Raw genomic sequence first — 19809 nt, 5'->3', positions numbered from 1 at the left:
CAGTAAAGGTATAGAATATTTTCATCAGCATAGTATCCATCATATTGACCTTTAATACCTACACCCACTTCCTTCGCACCCTTTGCCTTCCTTAACCCTTGTCAACCACTAATCGAAAAATCAGTTTTTCAGCAAGAAATTTTATATACAATCTTAAGTAATTTGACCTTATGAAAAGAGCCTGAGATTGCAGTAGGAGATTTTGGTTCGTTTGACCTTGAGCAAATAATTTTCTCTGTGCTTCAGCTTCCTTATGTACAAAATGAGATAATGGTATATTAATTTCTATCTAGCCTGTTTATAAGATTTTTGAAGAATTGTAAAAGGTCTTTCAAAAAGTAAGTTCTGTATAGATTGTTATGAGCAGTAAGGACAGTAGTTTCCAAACTAGAAAGTATATAGCAAATGGTAAACTAGAAACTATTCCAGGATATTAAGAATGAACATTTTTAAATGAATTTAAGTCTTAAGGCTCAGTTGAATTTCAGAGTGCTGGATTACCTGGCTCATGATCTCAGAACTACTGTTGGCATAATGGCCTTGCTTTTTTCATTTGCTCAGTTCTTAAAGTTCTGTCATAAAATCATTCCCAGACTCTCAAGGATTAACTTGAGAAATGATAAAAACCAGAGAGAGACAAATGTTCTGATATTTAAAAAGAGAAAAGTAGTCAGAAAACTGCAGACCTGTAAAATTGATGTTAAATCCTGGGAAAATTCAATTATAAATGACTAAATAGATGATAGAGTATTAAACAGTACGGGTTGATTTATCATAAGAAATTACTTCTATTTCTACTCTTGAATTCTTTTACTTCTATTTTTGTGTAGAATTATGAGGTTAGTTGATCAGCCGATTGTTCTAGTTAAGTCATAATCCTGCAGTTTCAGTCTTTCATGATACATTTGTGGCTGACATGTAGTAAAATATGGTTTGGTTGATTAATTAAGTGAATGTGTGGAAGACTGAATAACTCTACACACGTACACTCTTGATTTCACCAGGGAAGTCTCTGGTGGATTATTTTGGACCTTGGCTAGAGTTAAAAAAATTAAAAACATGTTGATCAGATATGCAAGTGTTACAAAGCTGCAGAAGTAGTTAATATGACCGTTGGTGAATAAAGCCTTAAAAATTATATTCATAGGATGAAAACATGGGCCCAAACAAATTAAATTTAACAGGGATAAGCTCTGTGTTTAAATTCAGAACCTCAAATGCACAAGAGCAGGATGAAGAAGGTCTGATTGGGCAGCAATTCAGGTGAAAAATATCTGGGAATTTTGGTTAATCACTAATGTAGCAGGAATTGCCTATGCAATGTTGCTAGTAAAAGTGCCATCAGCTATATTACAAAGAGTTTATCTAGGTCACAAAAGTATTGGTTCCAATATATTTTTGTACTAGGTTGGAAACACATTTTGCATATTGGTTTAAATGGACACTGACAAAGTTGAGAGCATTCCAAGGAAGGCAGACAGAACCATAAATGGCCTGCAAACCATTTATACAGGAAATTGTTGGGATTTGGGGAGGGGAGTATTGGGAAATTTTAAAACTGCAAACTATAACAAATATCTATATTATTGTCACTCAGAATTACCACTCTTTACACCTGTTTTTCTTCATCTCTCCTTGAGAAATCATAAAAACATTTTTTATAATAAGACATTACAAATAAAGCTAAAGCCCCTTCTGCTTTACAACAAACTCTTTTATTTTTATCAAAGTAATACATGTACATGGTTTATAATTTTTTACTATTATGTGCTTAGAAGAAAAAAAGAAAAAATAGCAGTTATCTTACCTCCAGATGCAACCATATTAATCTGTCTTGAATATTTCTAATAGCATAATTATATCACATGCTTTTAAAAATTAGTAAAATAATAATTTTTTATTTTTGAGGATTTGGCTCTTTTAAATGCATGTATGTCTTCGGCCTTAAATTCTCAATATATATACTTTTGGAGTTTAAATCATTCTCAATATATATATACTTTTGGAGTTTAAATCATTGTTGTTTATATTATACAAATATTGAACATGACCTACATAAAATATACAATCCTTATAATTATTTTCTTATATATATTTTTTCCTTAGGCATAATGGCCTTGCTTTTTTCATTTGCTCAGTTTTTAAAGTTCTGTCATGAAGTAATTCTCAGACTCTTAGCTGGGACCATGAAACTCTGGTGCATTCATTCAAATCTGGTAGATAATTTTTCTTCTTAGAGACCTACCTTATATATTGTTCTACATTCTGCTCTAATTTAGGTTGTTAGCTAGGCCTGCTCTTTATCTGTCACTTTGGGATTTCCTTTTACTTTCATCCTGGCAATTCTGCTTCCTGAACTACATGTCATTTTCTTTCTTGGTTTACTCCCTCATTTTTATGAAACACATCCTCTAGAAACTTCCTGAGAATTAACATTATAGGAGTTAAAAATTTTGAAACCTTCATATATATGAAAATGTTTTTATTCTATCCTCCAAGTTAATACTGTATTGGTGAATAGAATTACATGTTGGAAATCATTCTTTCGATTTTAAAGATATTTCTATGTTTTTGCTTCTTGGGCTATAGATGAAAAGTCTGATATGATTCTTGGTATTTTATTTTTATAAGAACAAATGGTAATTTATTAACAAAAATAAGTAAAACTGTAATTTCTAATAAAACAAACTGGGTGGCATTTGCAATGCATACATTTCATTCAGAATACTACAGAAAATGTAGTGTTTTCATATGGACTGATTTTTATCAAGGAGTTGGGATCTGACCACTGAAGTGATCCATCATTCTTTCAAAAAAATTTTTTTTTGGTTAACTATACATATGTAACTCTGGGAGGAAAATATTTTCCCAGCCTGGGGCAAAATACCTTTGGAATTGAAATCAGTGAAAGGGAGAAATAAAGTGGGAGAAACTCGTTTATTCCCTACAAGCAGTGGTCTACTTGTGCTTGCCCATGTCTCTCACAACCTCACTGCAAAAGGGGAGCCCCACCCAACCTCTCTGGTCCAGATATGCCCTTGCTCCCCCTTGTAATTACCTATTCAAAAGGAGATGGACTGCTTCTCTCCACCCCTTGGGAACACCTTTTGATATGGAGATGTACTAAGGACAGGTGAGAGATTCTGGAAATATTGCAGTTTTACCCAAAACATAACAAAGTATAGCATTTTAGCCATTTTTAAATGTATATAGTTTTATGGCATTAAGTACATGTACGTTGTTGTGCAACCTTATGCCATTCTGATTTCCTTTCCTTTGTATGTTACGTTCCCCCCACCTTCTAGAAACTTAACAGAATTTTTTCTTCATCCCTAATTTTTCTGCAGTTTAGTATTTGTGCCTTAATGTGGAATTTTAAAGCTGGGGATTTTGTGGTTCCTTTAAAATTGAAAACTTAATGGTCTTGTAATCTGGGATATTCTCTATATTTTTTTAGAATCTTTCCTCTTGGATTCTTTTAGCCCCATAAGTGGAAGGCGACTGCTCACCTATCATCCTCACAGACCCTGGAACTCCCTTATGCTAGCATTGCTAGGAAGATAGTGCTTGCATGCTGGGCTGAGTGTAATTTTTACTTCCCATGCTCTAGGGACAAAGAAAGAAAGATGTGGCTGCTCCTAAGAAGATTCGTGTTTGAGCTTGAATCTAAGCAAATGAGCAAAATATCCTTGAGAAGTAAGCAGAAAGGGGTTATAATAGAAAATTAAATGATTCCTAGTTTTTTTAGCAAATACATATTGGGCTTTCTAGCTTTCTTACATAGGAATCCTGAGTCTCACATGGGCCTTTTTTTCTGCTATTTATGTCTTTTTATTTTACTTTTTGGGAGATTTCCTTAAATTTGTCTTTCAAACATTTTACTGAATTTTGTATAAGAATTCTTATTTGATAGATGCAAAATCTTACTTCTCTGAGAAATACATTTTAGATTAAGTTGTATTCCCTGGATAGTCTTTTTCCTTTAAGCTTTTTTTTTCTCTTTGAGGTATCATAAGCTGTCAGTATTTACAGGTGTTCTTTTAGGCTGGTCATTTCCAGATGGAAATCCTCCAATTTCTTGCTTGGGGAGTATAGAGTCTGACTACCGTAATTTGGTGCTGAGAGGGAGAAGAGGGAATGGGGATCTCCCCATTTGATATATAGATTTTCACTTAATCTCCTCATGCTTTTAAAATTTTTGTTAAACTGAAAGTTTCCCTTTTTTTCCTTATTTGTCATCTGAATTTGTTCTTTGGTGAAGAACCTGCTCAACTCAATTTCCCATTTTTAATTGGTTTGTTTATTTATTTTTATTAAAGTATCATTGATATACAATCTTAATGATGGTTTCACATTCACAAAACAGTACTTTAACATTGACCCATATTATCAAGACCTCATCCCCTCCACTGCGGTCACTGTCTATCAATGTGGTAAGATGTTATAGAGTCATTAATTGTATTCTCCATGCTGGACTACTGTCCCAGTGACCCACCTATATTGTGATTGTGATTTATAGTGCACCTTAATCCCTTTCTCCCTTCCCACCCACCCTCCCCAAACCTTCCTTTGGTAACCACTAGTCCCTTCTCACTGTCTGAATACTGCTTTTTTTGTTCCTTCTATTTCACATTGTTTTTATACTCCACAAATGAGTGAAATCATTTGATATTTGTCTTTCTCTGCCTTATTTCACTGAGCCTAATACCCTCTAGATCCATCCATGTTGTTGCAAATGGCAGAAGTTTTCTTTTTATGGCTGAATAAAATTCCATTGTGTATATGTACCACATATTCTTTATCCATTCATCTACTGATGGACATTTAGGTTGCTTCCATATCTTGGCTATTGTAAATACTGCAGCAATAAACATAGGGGTGCATATGTCTTTTTGAATCAGGGATCTTGTTTTCTTTGGGCAAATTCCTACAAGTGGAATTACTGGGTCAAATGGTATTTCTATTTTTAGTTTTTTGAGAAAGTTTCCCTGTTTTTAATAAGGCATCTCACCCAGTTTGGTCATGCCTGGTATCCCTGAATCACACCCTCTCTGGCTCACTCTCTTCAGGAAATAAGCCTACAGTCTTCAAGAACTTCAAGCAGGGCTGGAGGTGATTTGCTTGATTGACCACATCCTTTTGAAAGAGAGAAGCTGAAGCATCTACTTCTTAAACACATATTTAAATTGCACTTCCATTTTTAAGTCCCACCTCACATTCCCACCTGCAAAAGGTTCCAATTCCTGAGTCTTTTCTAAGTTGGGTAGTGGGAGTACATATGCTTCTGGTTAACATTTACCCTCCAGTTCTTTCTCTAGTGTATTAATCAATTACCACACATTTATGTGCTTTCCAGTTTACAAAATTCTGTGTAAATTCTACCCCTGTAGTCATTTACTTTCCCAGTTTCTTTGTCCTTATGGTTTTTTATCTGTTGTATTCCTTTACTCTTATTTTTAGTGGAGATTTAATTTAAAAGGAAGTAGATAGATGTGTGTGTTTAATCTATACATTTAAACAGAAATGCAATCCATTTCTTATAATTTTATATGCATATAAAATGTATCTACAATTAATACATAGTGCTTTAAAATTTTTACATGAATGGAATGTCAGGGGTAATACTGCAACTTTCTTAGTATTATGTTGAGATCTGATGTTGAAATACAAATATCTATTTCATGTATTTTAAAGTGATGCATAGCAATAAATCTTAAGACTATATCACATTGTATTTATCCATTCATTCCCCTTTGATGAACATTTTAATTGTTTTTGTTTTTATTTTTTCTCTATTTAATAAAAACGTAAAAATTTTTCTAGGCTAAGATAAGAAGTGAAATTGCTTGATATATTAGTTATCTATTGCGGCATAACAAATTACCTTACATTTTAGCTACTCAAAGCTATTTTTTATCACACAGTTTCTTTGGGTCAAGAGTCAGGGTATATCTTTCATAGGCTGCAATCAAGTTGTTAGCTGGAGCTTTGGTTTCATCTGAAGACTCTACAGTGGGAGTATCTGCTTCCAAATTCTCTCATGTGATAATTAGCAGGATTCAGTTTCTCGTAAGTTGATTGACTAAGGGACTTAGTTACTTCCTGGTTTGTTGACTAGAGTTCCTTGTCTATGGGATTCTCTGTAGAGCACTTTACAACATGTTAACTGGCTTCCATGGCAGTGAAGAAGATAGAAGCTAGAGTTTGTAACCTAATCTTGGAAATGACATCCCATCACCTTTACGGTATTCTGTTCATTAGAAGGTCTCCAGGTTCAGTCCATACTCAAAGAGTGGGGATTACACAAGGGCATGAATAAAGTGTACCATGTTGAATCATAGGTGTACTAGAACATTTAGCCTGAGAACAGGTGATTAAGGGGACACATGAGTTTTGTCTTACATATTTGAAAGGGTTATGTAAAGAGGAAAGAGTAGATGATCTCTGCTTTGGATCAGAGATTGAACTGAGAACGGGTGGAAATTAAAATGTACTGCCTTATAGGATAATGTGTTCTCTGTTCTTGAACATTCTGGCAGAGGCTGGGTGATCACTTATGGAAACGATTCTAAGGAGCATTCCTGTATTAGGTCAGAACTTAACTGTATGCTTTCTACAGTTTCCATTCTAAGATTCTGTAGTTATAAATGAGGGAATTTCAAACTGTTAGTACTTGAATCGTCTATTAGTCACTAATCAGGGAGAAGTATATAGATGTATATGTATATTTGTACATATGAGGTTTTATTTAGAAGATTCAGGTTAAGAAGTTAAAAGGAGAGCTATAAATTTACACTTTCAATAATTGAAAAATCACTGTTCATATCCTATTTTTATTTTATATTCCTTTGGCTACCACAGAATGCTTACTAATATAATTCTTTTTTTTTTGGTATCATTAATCTACAATTACACGAGGAACATTATGTTTACTAGGTTCCCCCCTTCACCAAGCCCCCCCAACAACCGCCATTACAGTCACTGTCCATCAGCGTACTAAGATGCTATAGAATCACTACTTGTCTTATCTGTGTTGCACAGCCCTCCCCGTGCCTCCCCCCACATTATACATGCTAATCGTAATGCCCCTTTATCGCCCTTAGCCCTCCCTTCCCACCCATCCTCCCCAGTCCCTTTCCCTTTGGTAACTGTTAGTCCATTCTTGGGTTCTGTGATTCTGCTGCTGTTTTGTTCCTTCAGTTTTTTCTTTGTTCTTATACTCCACATGTGAGTGAAATCATTTGGTACTTGTCTTTCTCCGCCTGGCTTATTTCACTGAGCATAATACCCTCTAGCTCCATCCATGTTGTTGCGAATGGTAGGATTTGTTTTCTACTTATGGCTGAAAAATATTCCATTGTGTATTTGTACCACATCTTCTTTATCCATTCATCTACTGATGGACCCATTTCTTGGCTATTGTAAATAGTGCTGCGATAAACATAGGGGTGCATCTGTCTTTTTCAAACTGGGCTGCTGCATTTTAGGGTAAATTCTTAGAAGTGGAATTCCTAGGTCAAGTGGTATGTCTATTTTGAGCTTTTTGAGGAACCTCCATACTGCTTTCCACAATGATTGAACTAATTTACATTCCCACCAGCAGTGTGGGAGGGTTTTCGTTTCTCCACAACCTCGCCAACATTTGTTGTTGTTTGTCTTTTGGATGGTGGCGATCCTTGCTGGTGTGAGGTGATATCTCATTGTGGTTTTAATTTGCATTTCTCTGATGACTAGCGATGTGGAGCATCTTTTCATGTGCCTGTTGGCCATCTGAATTTCTTCTTTGGGGAAGTGTCTGTTCAGCTCCTCTGCCCATTTTTTAATTGGATTATTTACTTTTTGTTTGTTGAGGTGTGTGAGCTCTTTATATATTTTGGATGTCAACCCTTTATTGGATCTGTCATTTATGAATATATTCGCCCATACTGTAGGATGCCTTCCTGTTCTATTGGTGGTGTCCTTTGCTGTACAGAAGCTTTTCAGCTTAATATAATCCCACTTGTTCATTTTTGCTTTTTGTTTCCCTTGCCTGGGGAGATATGTTCATGAAGAAGTTGCTCAAGTTTATGTCCAAGCGACTTTTGCCAACGTTTTTTTCTAAGAGTTTTATGGTTTCATGACTTACATTCAGGTCTTTGATCCATTTGGAGTTTACTTTTGTGTATGGGGTTAGACAATGATCCAGTTTCATTGTCTTACATGTAGCTGTCCAGTTTTGCCAACACCGGCTGTTGAAGAGGCTGTCATTTCCCCATTATATGTCCATGGCTCCTTTATCGTATATTAATTGACCATGTATGTTTGGGTTAATATCTGGAGTCTCTATTCTGTTCCACTGGTCTGTGGCTCTGTTCTTGTGCCAGTACCAAATTGCCTTGATTACTGTGGCTTTGTAGTAAAGCTTGAAGTTGGGAAACGAAATCCCCCCCACTTTATTTTTCCTTCTCAGGATTGCTTTGGCTATAGGGGTCTTTGGTAGTTCCATATGAATTTTAGAACTATCAGTTCCAGTTCGTTGAAGAATGCTCTTGGTATTTTGATAGGGATTGCATTGAATCTGTAGATTGCTTTAGGCAGGACGGCCATTTTGACAATATTAATTCTTCCTAGCCAAGAGCATGGGATGAGTTTCCATTTGTTAGTGTCCTCTTTAATTTTTCTTAAGAGTGTCTTGTAGTTTTCAGGGTATAGGTCTTTCACTTCCTTGGTTAGGTTTATTCCTAGGTATTTTATTCTTTTGGATGCAATTGTGAATGGAACTGTTTTCCTGATTTCTCTTTCTGCTACTTCATCATTAGTGTATAGGAATGCAACAGATTTTTGTGTATTAATTTTGTATCCAACAACTTTGCTGAATTCAGATATTAGATCTAGTAGTTTTGGAGTGGAGTCTTTAGGGTTTTTTATGTACAATATCATGTCATCTGCAAATAGTGACAGTTTGACTTCTTCTTTACCAGTCTGGATGTCTTGTATTTCTTTGTTTTGTCTGATTGCCATGGCTAGGACCTTCAGCACTATGTTGAATAGCAGTTGGGAGAGTGGGTATCCCTGTCTTGTTACTGATCTTAGAGGAAAAGCTTTCAACTTCTCGTTCTCTGGCTGCTTTTAATACCTCTCCGTGTGTTTGATCTTTGCCATTTTAAGTATTATATGTCTTAGTGTTATCTGCCTTGGGTTCCTTATATTGGGAGATCTGTGGACTTCCATGTTCTGAGAGACTATTTCCTTCCCCAGATTGGGGAAATTTTCAGCAATTATTTCTTCAAAGACACTTTCTATCCCTTTTTCTCTCTCTCTTCTTCTTCTGGTACCCCTATAATGCAAATATTGTTCCATTTGGATTGTTCACACAATTCTCTTAATATTCTTTCATTCCTGGAGATCCTTTTATCTCTTTCTGCCTCAGCTTCTCCGTATTCCTGTTCTCTGATTTCTATTCCAGTAACAGTCGTCTTCCACCTCATCCAGTCTGCTCTTAAATCCTTCCATTGTTTTTTCATTTCTGTTACCTCCCTCCTGAATTCATCCCTTAGCTCTTCAATATTTCTCTGCAGGTCCATCAGCATGGTTATGACTTTTATTTTGAATTCTTTTTCTGGAGGATTGGTGATTTCAGTCTCACCAAGCCCTGTGTCTGGTGTTTGAGGGATTTTGGATTTAACAAGGTTCTTCTGCCTTTTCATGGCAATGGGAGTGGTCGCCAGCAAGTGGCACGTGTGTCAGGTGGGAGAACAAAGTCCCTTCCTGCTTGCTGGTCACCTTGCCTGTCCCCGCTGTCTGTGCCAGTTACCTGCACACAGGGAGCAGCCTCTGGGTTAATCCCCTGAGCTGTCATGGGCAGGGTGGCCTTCAAGATGGCCTAGGGCAATGATGGGGGTCTCAGGCCAGTTCTGCGTGTTCTGCCGCAATAGCAAATCCCCTTTGTGTCTCCTGGGCTCCATGCCCATGTCCACTGTCTGTGCTGGTCAACCGCGCACAGGGCGCAGCCTCTGGGTTAATCCCCTAAGCTACCGTGGGCCAGATGGCCTTGGAATGGCCTAGGGCACTGGTGGGGGTTGCAGGCGAGTGATGCATGCTCTTCTGCGAGAACAGAGTACCTTCTTGCCTTCCGGATTCTGTTCCTGTCTACACTGTCTGTTCCGGTCAACTGCGTACAGGGAGCAGCCTCTGGGTTAATCTCCTGAGCTGTCGTGGGCTGGGCAACCCTCAGGATGGCCTAGGGCACTGGCGGGGGTCACAGGTGAGCAGTGTGTGTTCTGCTGTGAGAACAAAGCCCTTTTGTGCCTTCCAGACTCTTCACCGGTGTCTGCTATCTGTGCCGGTCAACTGAGCACAGGGAGCATTCTCTGCATCTAGGCCAGTTAGCCGCATGCAGGGAGAAGCCTCTGTGCTAAGCTGTGTGGTTGCTGTAGGCGGGGCCGCTCCTGGCTGTTCTGCAGCAATGGCGGGTCACCTGGTTTGCTTGCAGTGCCGGTGGGAGGGAAGGAATGGCGGGCTTCAGAGCTGTGTTGCCACCCAGGGGGTTAGGGTCCCTGGAGTTCCTTAAAGTTCCCATCCTACTTGGCCGAGTGTGCCAGGATGATTTTGTCTACCAGTTAAACCCTTGTCTCTTTAAGACTTTTAAAGTGCCTGCTTTTCTTTTGTTCCAGGGCAGCTAGCTGCGGGAACCTGTTCACAGTCTCAGTCTCCGTTGGACCTTGCTTTTCTGCTCCTCCAATATCCAGTGCACCATGCAATGTGTGTCTTTTACTCCTGGGACCCATCACCAGGGCTGGTTATCTAGCAGACCTGTACTTCCACTCCCTCCGCACTCTCATTCCCTTCCTCCACACGGGTGACCTGGGGTTAGGGGAATGCTTGGGTCCTGCTGGGTGACGGCTTTGTATCCTACCCTTTTTCGGGAGATGTTGGGCTCTTGCATATGTAGCCTAGCTCATCTTCTGGTCACTCTTTTAGGAATAGTTGTATTTGCTGTATTTTCAAAAAATACATGGTTTTGGGAGGAGATTTTCGCTGTCCTACTCGTGCCACCATCTTGAGAATCCTTAATATAATTCTTATTTTAAAATATTAGAAGTATCTCAAGTGTTTCTTTTAATGAAAAGTATTCTCATAAAAATATAGAAAATACAAATAAGGAAAAACATTAAGTAAATACCCTATAATCCTCCTGTCCAAAGAATATATTAATATTAACTATATTAACACCATGGTATAATGGTATATGATCTCTCTGAATTTTTAATTTGACACACACACACACACACACACACACACACAGTCATTATTTGTAGTTGTATGTTCTATAATATTCCTGTGAACACTAAATTACTAAATACTGCATCTTTGCTTCTAGGAGAAATACAGGATTAAGTTCCTGTTGAGCCTCTGGTTATATTTTCATTAACTGATCAATGCATAACCTTGTTTCACATGTGTTCTTATTTAAAGATACCTTTTTAAATACATATTATTGATTTATTCATATTGAGCAGCAAACAGCATTGAACTTATGCTTGAATGGACCTTATCTCACACAAGTATTTACTCCAGAAGATACCTCACAGCCTTGCACTTAGAAACACTAGACAGTACTTCCACATTATACTTGGGGGTCATTTTAAACAGTGAAATCAACCAAAGTACAAAAATGTGAAAAATGTGCCACAAAAGGATGCTTGCTTATATAGTAAGAGAGAAGGCAGAGCACTGCCTAGTTTGACCTCAATTGGAATATATACATTAGGCAACTAAAGTTTCTCACCATTCTGTGCATTTTCATGTTCATGAATGACCACAAAAGTGCTGCAGATATTGATTTGGGAGTTACAAATAAATTGTGGTGAGTAGGCAAATTTGCACAAATGGAATTCATGAATAATGATTGTGTGTGAGTGTGTAGTGGTTTTTGTTTTCCATTTTTAATTTTGTGAAAATGAAATAATTTTGAAAGTACTGTTATAATATCCTCTTTTCACCTAACATCCTATTATTCATTAATTCAACAAGTATTTATGGCATGCCTACTATGTCTCCACACAGCATACTGGACTCTGAAAGGACAGTAGCAAACAAGATAGGCAAGTCCCTGCCTTAGGGAGCTTACATTCTAAGGAGGAAGGCAGTTAATAAGTAAAGACTAGTAGTGATAAGTACAAGAAAAAAATGAATAAATCAGGGTAAGGAGATAAACAAGGTGGCAGTTGGTAATTTTAGATGCGGTGTTCAGGGAAGTCCCTTTGCAGAGGGTTAACATTTAAGTAGAGACCTAAATGAAGCAGAGGAGCAGGCTGTGCAAAGAACTAGGGAATTGTGGTTCAGTGAAGATGGATTAACAAATGAAAAAGCTTTAAGATAGAAACTAGCTTGGCATCTTTGAAAAATGAAGGCCAGAGAACAGTAAAGATGAAATTTTTTGTTGAGAGAAGGAGGGGCTAAATCCTGAAAGATGTAAGATTAGGAATCTAGATTTTTGTTTGTTTTTGTTTTTTAAAAAAATTAAGTATCATTGATATACAATCTTATGAAGGTTTCACATGAACATTGTGGTTTCAACATTCACCCATATTATCAAGTCCTCTCCCCCACCCCATTGTAATCATTGTCTATCAGCATAGTAAAATGCTATAGAGCCATTACTCAGTCTTCTCCTTGCTGTACTGCCTTTCCTGTGACCTACCTATATTGTGAGTGCTAATTATAGAGCCCCTTAATCCCCTTCTCCCTCCCCACTTACCCTCCCCAACCCCTTCCCTTTGGTAACTGCTAGTCCCTTTTTGGAGTTTGTGAGTCTGCTGCTGTTTGGGGGAATCTAGATTTTATTCAGAATGTGATGGGAAAACATTGGAGTGTCTTATGTGGAGTAATGACATTGACTTTATTTTATTTTTTAAAGATTATTCTGGTCCTGTGTGAAGGTGGAAGCAAGGAGACCAGATCAAAGGCTACTGTAGTATTCTAGCCAATAGATACAGGTGGCTTTGTCTAGGATGGTAGCAGTGGAGGTGATAAACGATATGTTTTGAGATAGCACCAAAAAGATTTGATGATGGATTACTGTGACATTAGGGAAAGGAGTCAAGCATGACTCCAATTTTGGTCTGAACAAGTGAGTGAATGATAGTGCTATTTACTAACATAAAGAATAATGTGGAGTTGCTGTTTTGGGTGAATCAAGATTTTTTCTTTTGGACATGTAGGTTTGAGATACCTAGCAGACTGTTCATTAGAAAATTGAACATACAGGTCTGGACCACAGAGGAAGAGAGAGGAGCTGGAGATAAAAAGTAAGGTAATTATATCTCCTTGTCAGTAAATATTCATCAGCTACATAGTATTTCATGGTTGATTCATGTTCCATTGTATTGATATGTACTGTACTTTGTGATGAATAACTTTGTTAATTCTTATTTTAAACTAATTCCTCTAGGGTACTTGGAATGCAATTCTGACATTAACTAACCAGACTTAGCTCACATTTCACAAGTTAAGGGCACAGTCCTCACAAGACTGTCTATACTTCAGATACCAATTGCAAGTTTGGGAGTCTTTAGACCATTTACATTTTTGACGAGCTAGCTACAAATTCAGGAGTTCCCCTGACCCCCTCATGTTTGATAATTTGCTAGGAAAGTGCTATACTTATGAGTACAGTTGTATTATAGCAAAAGATTACAAATACAAACCAGCAAAAGGGAGAGATACAAAGGGCAAGGTCTGGGAGAGTTCCAAAAGCAAAGCTTCTGTGTCTTCAGGATGTGTTGCCCTCCTAGCACATCTGTGTATATTAACAACCAGGGAAGCTCATGAAATGTCAGTATTCAGTTTTATTGGGACTTCATTATGTAGACATGAATGATTTAATCATTGGCCATGTGATTGACTCAGTCTCTAGATTCCCTACACTCCCCAGAGGTCAGGCTGATATGTGGCTGAAAAGTCTAACCCTCTAATCACGTTTGATTCCAGCATAGCCAATCTCCATCTTGAAACTATCTGGGGGCCCATTATGAGTCACCTGGTTAGCATAAAACTCAGTGTGGCTGGAAGTGCCCTTCATGAATAACAAAGGCCCACCATGAATAGCAAAGTCACTCATATAACTTGGGAAATTTCAAAAGTTTAGAGGCTTCCCTCCCAGGAACCCATGACAAAAAACAGTCAAATTCTTTATTATACTGTCCCTGTTTGCAGATGACATGATATTGTACATAAAAAAACCCTAAAGACTCCACTCCAAAACTACTAGATCTAATATCTGAATTCAGCAAAGTTGTTGGATACAAAATTAATACACAAAAATCTGTTGCATTCCTATACACTAATGATGAAGTAGCAGAAAGAGAAATCAGGAAAACAGTTCCATTCACAATTGCATCCAAAAGAATAAAATACCTAGGAATAAACCTAACCAAGGAAGTGAAAGACCTATACCCTGAAAACTACAAGACACTCTTAAGAAAAATTAAAGAGGACACTAACAAATGGAAACTCATCCCATGCTCTTGGCTAGGAAGAATTAATATTGTCAAAATGGCCGTCCTGCCTAAAGCAATCTACAGATTCAATGCAATCCCTATCAAAATACCAAGAGCATTCTTCAACGAACTGGAACTGATAGTTCTAAAATTCATATGGAACTACCAAAGACCCCTATAGCCAAAGCAATCCTGAGAAGGAAAAATAAAGTGGGGGGGATTTCGTTTCCCAACTTCAAGCTTTACTACAAAGCCACAGTAATCAAGGCAATTTGGTACTGGCACAAGAACAGAGCCACAGACCAGTGGAACAGAATAGAGACTCCAGATATTAACCCAAACATACATGGTCAATTAATATACGATAAAGGAGCCATGGACATATAATGGGGAAATGACAGCCTCTTCAACAGCTGGTGTTGGCAAAACTGGACAGCGACATGTAAGACAATGAAACTGGATCATTGTCTAACCCCATACACAAAAGTAAACTCCAAATGGATCAAAGACCTGAATGTAAGTCATGAAACCATAAAACTCTTAGAAGAAAACATAGGCAAAATCTCTTGAATATAAACATGAGCAGCTTTTTCCTGAATGCATCTCCTTGGGCAAGGGAAACAAAAACAAAAATGAATAAATGGGACATCATGCTAAAAACCTTATGTACAGCAAAGGACACTATCAGCAGAACAAAAAGGCATTCTACAATATGGGGGAATATATTTGTAAATGACATGTCTGATAAGGGGTTAACATCCAAAATATATAAAGAACTCACATGCCTCAACACCCAAAAAGCAAATAACCCGATTAAAAAATGGGCAAAGGATCTGAACAGACACTTCTCCAAAGAAGAAATTCAGATGGCCAACAGGCACATGAAAAGATTCTCCACATCGCTAATTATCAGGGAAATGCAAATTAAAACCACAATGAGGTATCACCTCATGCCATTTAGGGTGGCCAACATAGAAAAGAATAGGAACAGCAAATGCTGGCAAGGATGTGAAGAAAGGGGGACCCTCCTACACTGCTGGTGGGAACAGTATATTAGTTCAACCATTATGGAAAGCAGTATGGAGGTACCTCAAAAAACTAAAAATAGAAATACCATTTGACCCCGGAATTCCACTCCTAGGAATCCACCCTAAGAATGCAGTTTCCCAGTTTCAAAAAGACATATGCACCCCTATGTTTTTCACAGCACTATTTACAATAGCCAAGAAATGGAAGCAACCTAAGTGTCCATCAGTAGATGAATGGATAAAGAAGATGTGGTACATATACACAGTGGAATATTATTCAGCTATAAGAAGAAAATAAATCCTACCATTTGCAATAACATGGATGGAGCTAGAGGGTGTTATGCTCAGTGAAATAAGCTAGGCAGAGAAAGACAAGTACCAAATGATTTCACTCATCTGTGGAGCATAAGAACAAAGCGAAAACTGAAGGAACAAAACAGCAGCAGACTCACAGAACCCAGGAATGGGCAGTTGCCAAAGGGAAAGGGACTGGGGGGTGGGGCGTGTGGGACAGGGAAGAGAGGGAGAAGGGGAATAAGGGGCATTACAATTAGCACACATAATGTAGCATGGTGGGGGGCACCGGAAAGGCAGTATAACAGAGAAGATAAGTAGTGGTGACTCTATAGCGTTTTACTATGCTGATGGACAGTGACTGTAATGGGGTATCCAGTGGGGACTTGATAATGGGGGGAATCTAGTAACCACAGTGTTGCTCATGTAACTGTATATTAATGATATCAAAAAAAGGTTCTTTATTACACAATAGTGTTAACAGCCAATTCAGATATTGCTTCCTCTGGAAAGCCCTTATAGACTTTCCAAGGGACTCTGTTCCTGTCATTGAAGGTCCCCTGATTTTACTTATCCTTGCATTTCTAGTACTAAGCACTATATCTGGCTTACAGTAAATGCTCAGTATTAAAAAATTAAAATATTTAAGATAAAATTGATGAGTAGATGGGAAGTCCAGTGTGAGTGATATCTATTAACATAGAGTTGGTTAAGATCAAATAGAATCAATACTTCACTTTATCATGCTTTATTCATCTTCATTTGCTCTTCTTTAAATATTTTTATACTTTTTTATGTGGACATCAAATTTATAAAAGAAATAAAAAGGAGATTTTGCTTTTTAAAATAATTCATCAACAGTCCTTAAAGTAGCAACCTTTTATAATACATTTAAAATATACCAAATTTCCACTTACATTCAATTTGTAGGGACTATATTATCATACTGAAACTCAGGATCTTTATGGTTCCTTCTTTAGATTCTAAGGGTGAGTAAATTCTAATGCCCTCTCGTTTTTCCTGTCCATAGGAAATAGTGAGTACTTAATAAAAATGTAATAATATTTCATAAACCGTTCTCTTTGTGTTAAACATTTTTTAAAATTCTGATTATCTTTATCATGATCTGGGGTAATTCCTATGAAACAATTTTTCACTGAGATAAATCCTTTTTGTGGGAGTAAAAACGAGAAGTTATTTGCCTATGATTTATTTTCCTTTGTTATGTAATTTTCCATTTGCATCATTTTCAAAAAGTGTACTACTGGTTTTTATTATGTTTCTATCTTTTTTCATAAACATTAAAACAGGTTTTATTTTTTAGAACAGTTTCAGATTTACAGAAAATTTCAATGAGTTCCCATATACTTCCTCACCTAGTTTCCCTTATTATTAACATCTTAAATTAGGGTACATTTGGTACAGTTAATGAACCAATATTCATGCATTAATATTAACTAAAGTTCAGATTTCCTCAGGTTTTGCCTAATGTCTTTTCTTTGTTCTAAGATCCCATCTGTGACACCACATTACATTTACTCATCATGTCTCTTTAAGCTCCTCTTAGCTGTGAGTTTTTCAGACTTTCCTTGTTTTTGATGACCTTCACAGTTTTGAGGAGTACTGGTCAAGTATTTTGTAGGATGCTCCTCCACTGGAATTTGTCCTAAGTTTTTCTCATGATTAGACAGGGGTAATGGGTTTTTGAGTAGAAGATCACAGAGATACCTGGCCATTTTCATCACATCATATTCAAGGGTATATAATATTGACATGATTTATCATTGTTAGTGACCTTGATCACTTGGGGGAGGTGGTCAGGTTTCTCCATTAAAGTTACTCTACCCCTCCCCCTCTTCAATCCTATACTCTTTGGAGGGAAGTCTCATTGCACAGCCCACACTTAAGAGTGGGATGTATGTTCCCCAGCCTTTCAAATGGAGTATTTGTATAAATTATTAGGAATTCTTCTGCAAGGGAGATTTGTTCTTCCCTATCTATTTAATCGTCTCTTTTTATCAGTATTAACTTATAGCTATTTATTTTATACTAAGATTATAATTCAATATTACTTTATTTTTTGCCCAAGTTTCAGATTTGGCCATTAGGCTCTCCTTTGGTTGTTTCCTGTGTCTCTTTGACATACTTCTATCAGTTTAGAGTTTTTGTTTTATTTTTAGTATTTCCTTACTTTCTAACATTACAAGATTCTCCAGGCTCATATTGTATATTTCTGTCCCAGACCTATAATAAACAATTTCTCCAAGGAACCTTGATTCCTTTTATTGGGAATGGTATTGGAAACAAAGATCTCATCTCTAAGTGTGCTTGTTGCAGTTGGGGTGTTATTGATTCTAAGATCTCAGCTGACAGAGCAAGTAAATGTATGTGTGTACACATATGCACATATTTATAAATATTTCTAGATGTAACTATCTGTATCTTATTAAACTAAACACAAGTTCATATTCCAACTTAGTCCATTACCACATGGTAACATTTCAACCTTTTCCTCCTGCTTATCTGTGACCTCTCATTCCACAAGTGGGAAGTTTCCTACCATCCTCTATTCATTTACTTAACTGTTCAGTTTCAGTATGCATGTATAGTGGTTTCAGAATTGTTAACCTGTACACTTGTGGAAAACAGCTTTATTAGTACTGTTTTTTTTTTAAGAGTACAGTCTTAATGTACAATTCCTTGTGCCTTTACTCTTACAGATTCTAGTCATTGCCAAAGTTACTTAGGTCAGTACCTTTATCCACTACTCCCTTCAGTGAGATTGTTTCAGACATTTGTATCTCTTTATTATGGAAAATTTCAAATACGTATAAAAGTAAGGAGAATATAATGAACACACACATCCCCATCATTAGCTCCATGAATTATTAAACAAGATCGGTTGTGTTTCATCTGAATTCCCCTTACTCCCACCTAGTCAACCTGTGGTTATTTTGAAGTAACTTGCATATATATTATTTCATCTGTAAATATTCCCAAATGAGATTTACCATAATCTACCCAGTCTTCTGTTGACATACATTTAATTTTTATTTCTTACAAACAGTGCAGCTATAAATATCCTTTTACATTTATCTTTATAAACACCAGTGTAAATTTCTAAAAGCTGAATTGCTAAAACAGAAGGTATAAACATTTAAAATTGAGAAATACGGCCAAATTTGTTTAATTCCTACCAAGAGTGAGTGAGAATTTACACCTCTCCACACCTTCACTTATGCTGGTTTTATCCAACTTTTAATTATTTGGCAATTTTGAGATATGAAAAATCATGTGTATTTTTCTTTTGTATTTCTTTAATTTTGAATGAGATAAGACATTTTTCCTATCTTTATTGGTCATCTATTTTTCTTTATGTGAACTCGACATTTGAATTCTTTGCTTGTTTAAGAAAAGAAATTAAGTTGACATAAAGGGCCAATTTCCTTTCCCAAGCCGTTAATACTGTGTTGTCATGTCTCCCTTTTCACTCTTTTTAAGTTCAGATCACCAACTTAGGAGTGGTACTTGAGTCTCTTTAATGAAGGTAAGTATCTGCCTGTTTTTCTCCTTTTCCTTTTCACCCACCAAAGGTTTATTAGCCCTCTGTTTTGTGTGTACCCTCGTTCAGTCAGATTGTTTATCAAACAGATGATTTTAAGTCAGCTTCTGAGTGAGTACTCTAGGGAAATATGCCCCCAAAGCAACAGGAAGTATTTCTACACACATGTGGGGGAATGTTTGTAATTGTTTGGCAAAGGGTGTGCCCAACGAGTATCACTTCAGCCTGTCTTAGTCATCTACTTTGCATTTCTACCCAAACACAAGACATGGACTCTGACCTTTCCTGCTGTGCCATTTCAGTGGCATTGTCAGAAGTCTTATTATTGTCAAAATGAACTAACTTTCTCTGTTCACTTTGGACATATATGTAACCAACAGTATAACTGTTGGCTTCTTGATTAGGGAAATGGTGATTGCATTCTGTCCTGAATTAAATGACAATG

At 37.0% G+C, this 19809-nt stretch overlaps 1 protein-coding gene across 33 annotated transcripts in view; it reads left to right on the top strand.

Moving 5' to 3' along the window:
- Positions 1-19809, top strand: part of USP54 (ubiquitin specific peptidase 54) — a 160241-nt gene that overhangs the window by 49374 nt on the left and 91058 nt on the right. For 31 of the 33 annotated variants that reach the window (XM_057505978.1, XM_057505975.1, XM_057505991.1 and 28 more), the window contains exon 2: positions 19304-19349. The exons of the other annotated variants lie outside the window; for them this stretch is intronic. The gene's annotated coding sequence lies outside the window, so the exon portion shown is untranslated. The remainder of the gene's footprint in view (positions 1-19303; positions 19350-19809) is intronic. 33 annotated transcript variants of the gene reach the window in all.

The sequence above is a fragment of the Manis pentadactyla genome, chromosome 8, assembly GCF_030020395.1.
Source record: "Manis pentadactyla isolate mManPen7 chromosome 8, mManPen7.hap1, whole genome shotgun sequence".
NCBI lineage: Eukaryota > Metazoa > Chordata > Mammalia > Pholidota > Manidae > Manis > Manis pentadactyla.
The sequence above is the reverse complement of the archived record's forward strand: the minus strand, read 5'-3'. Positions and strand labels throughout refer to the sequence as shown.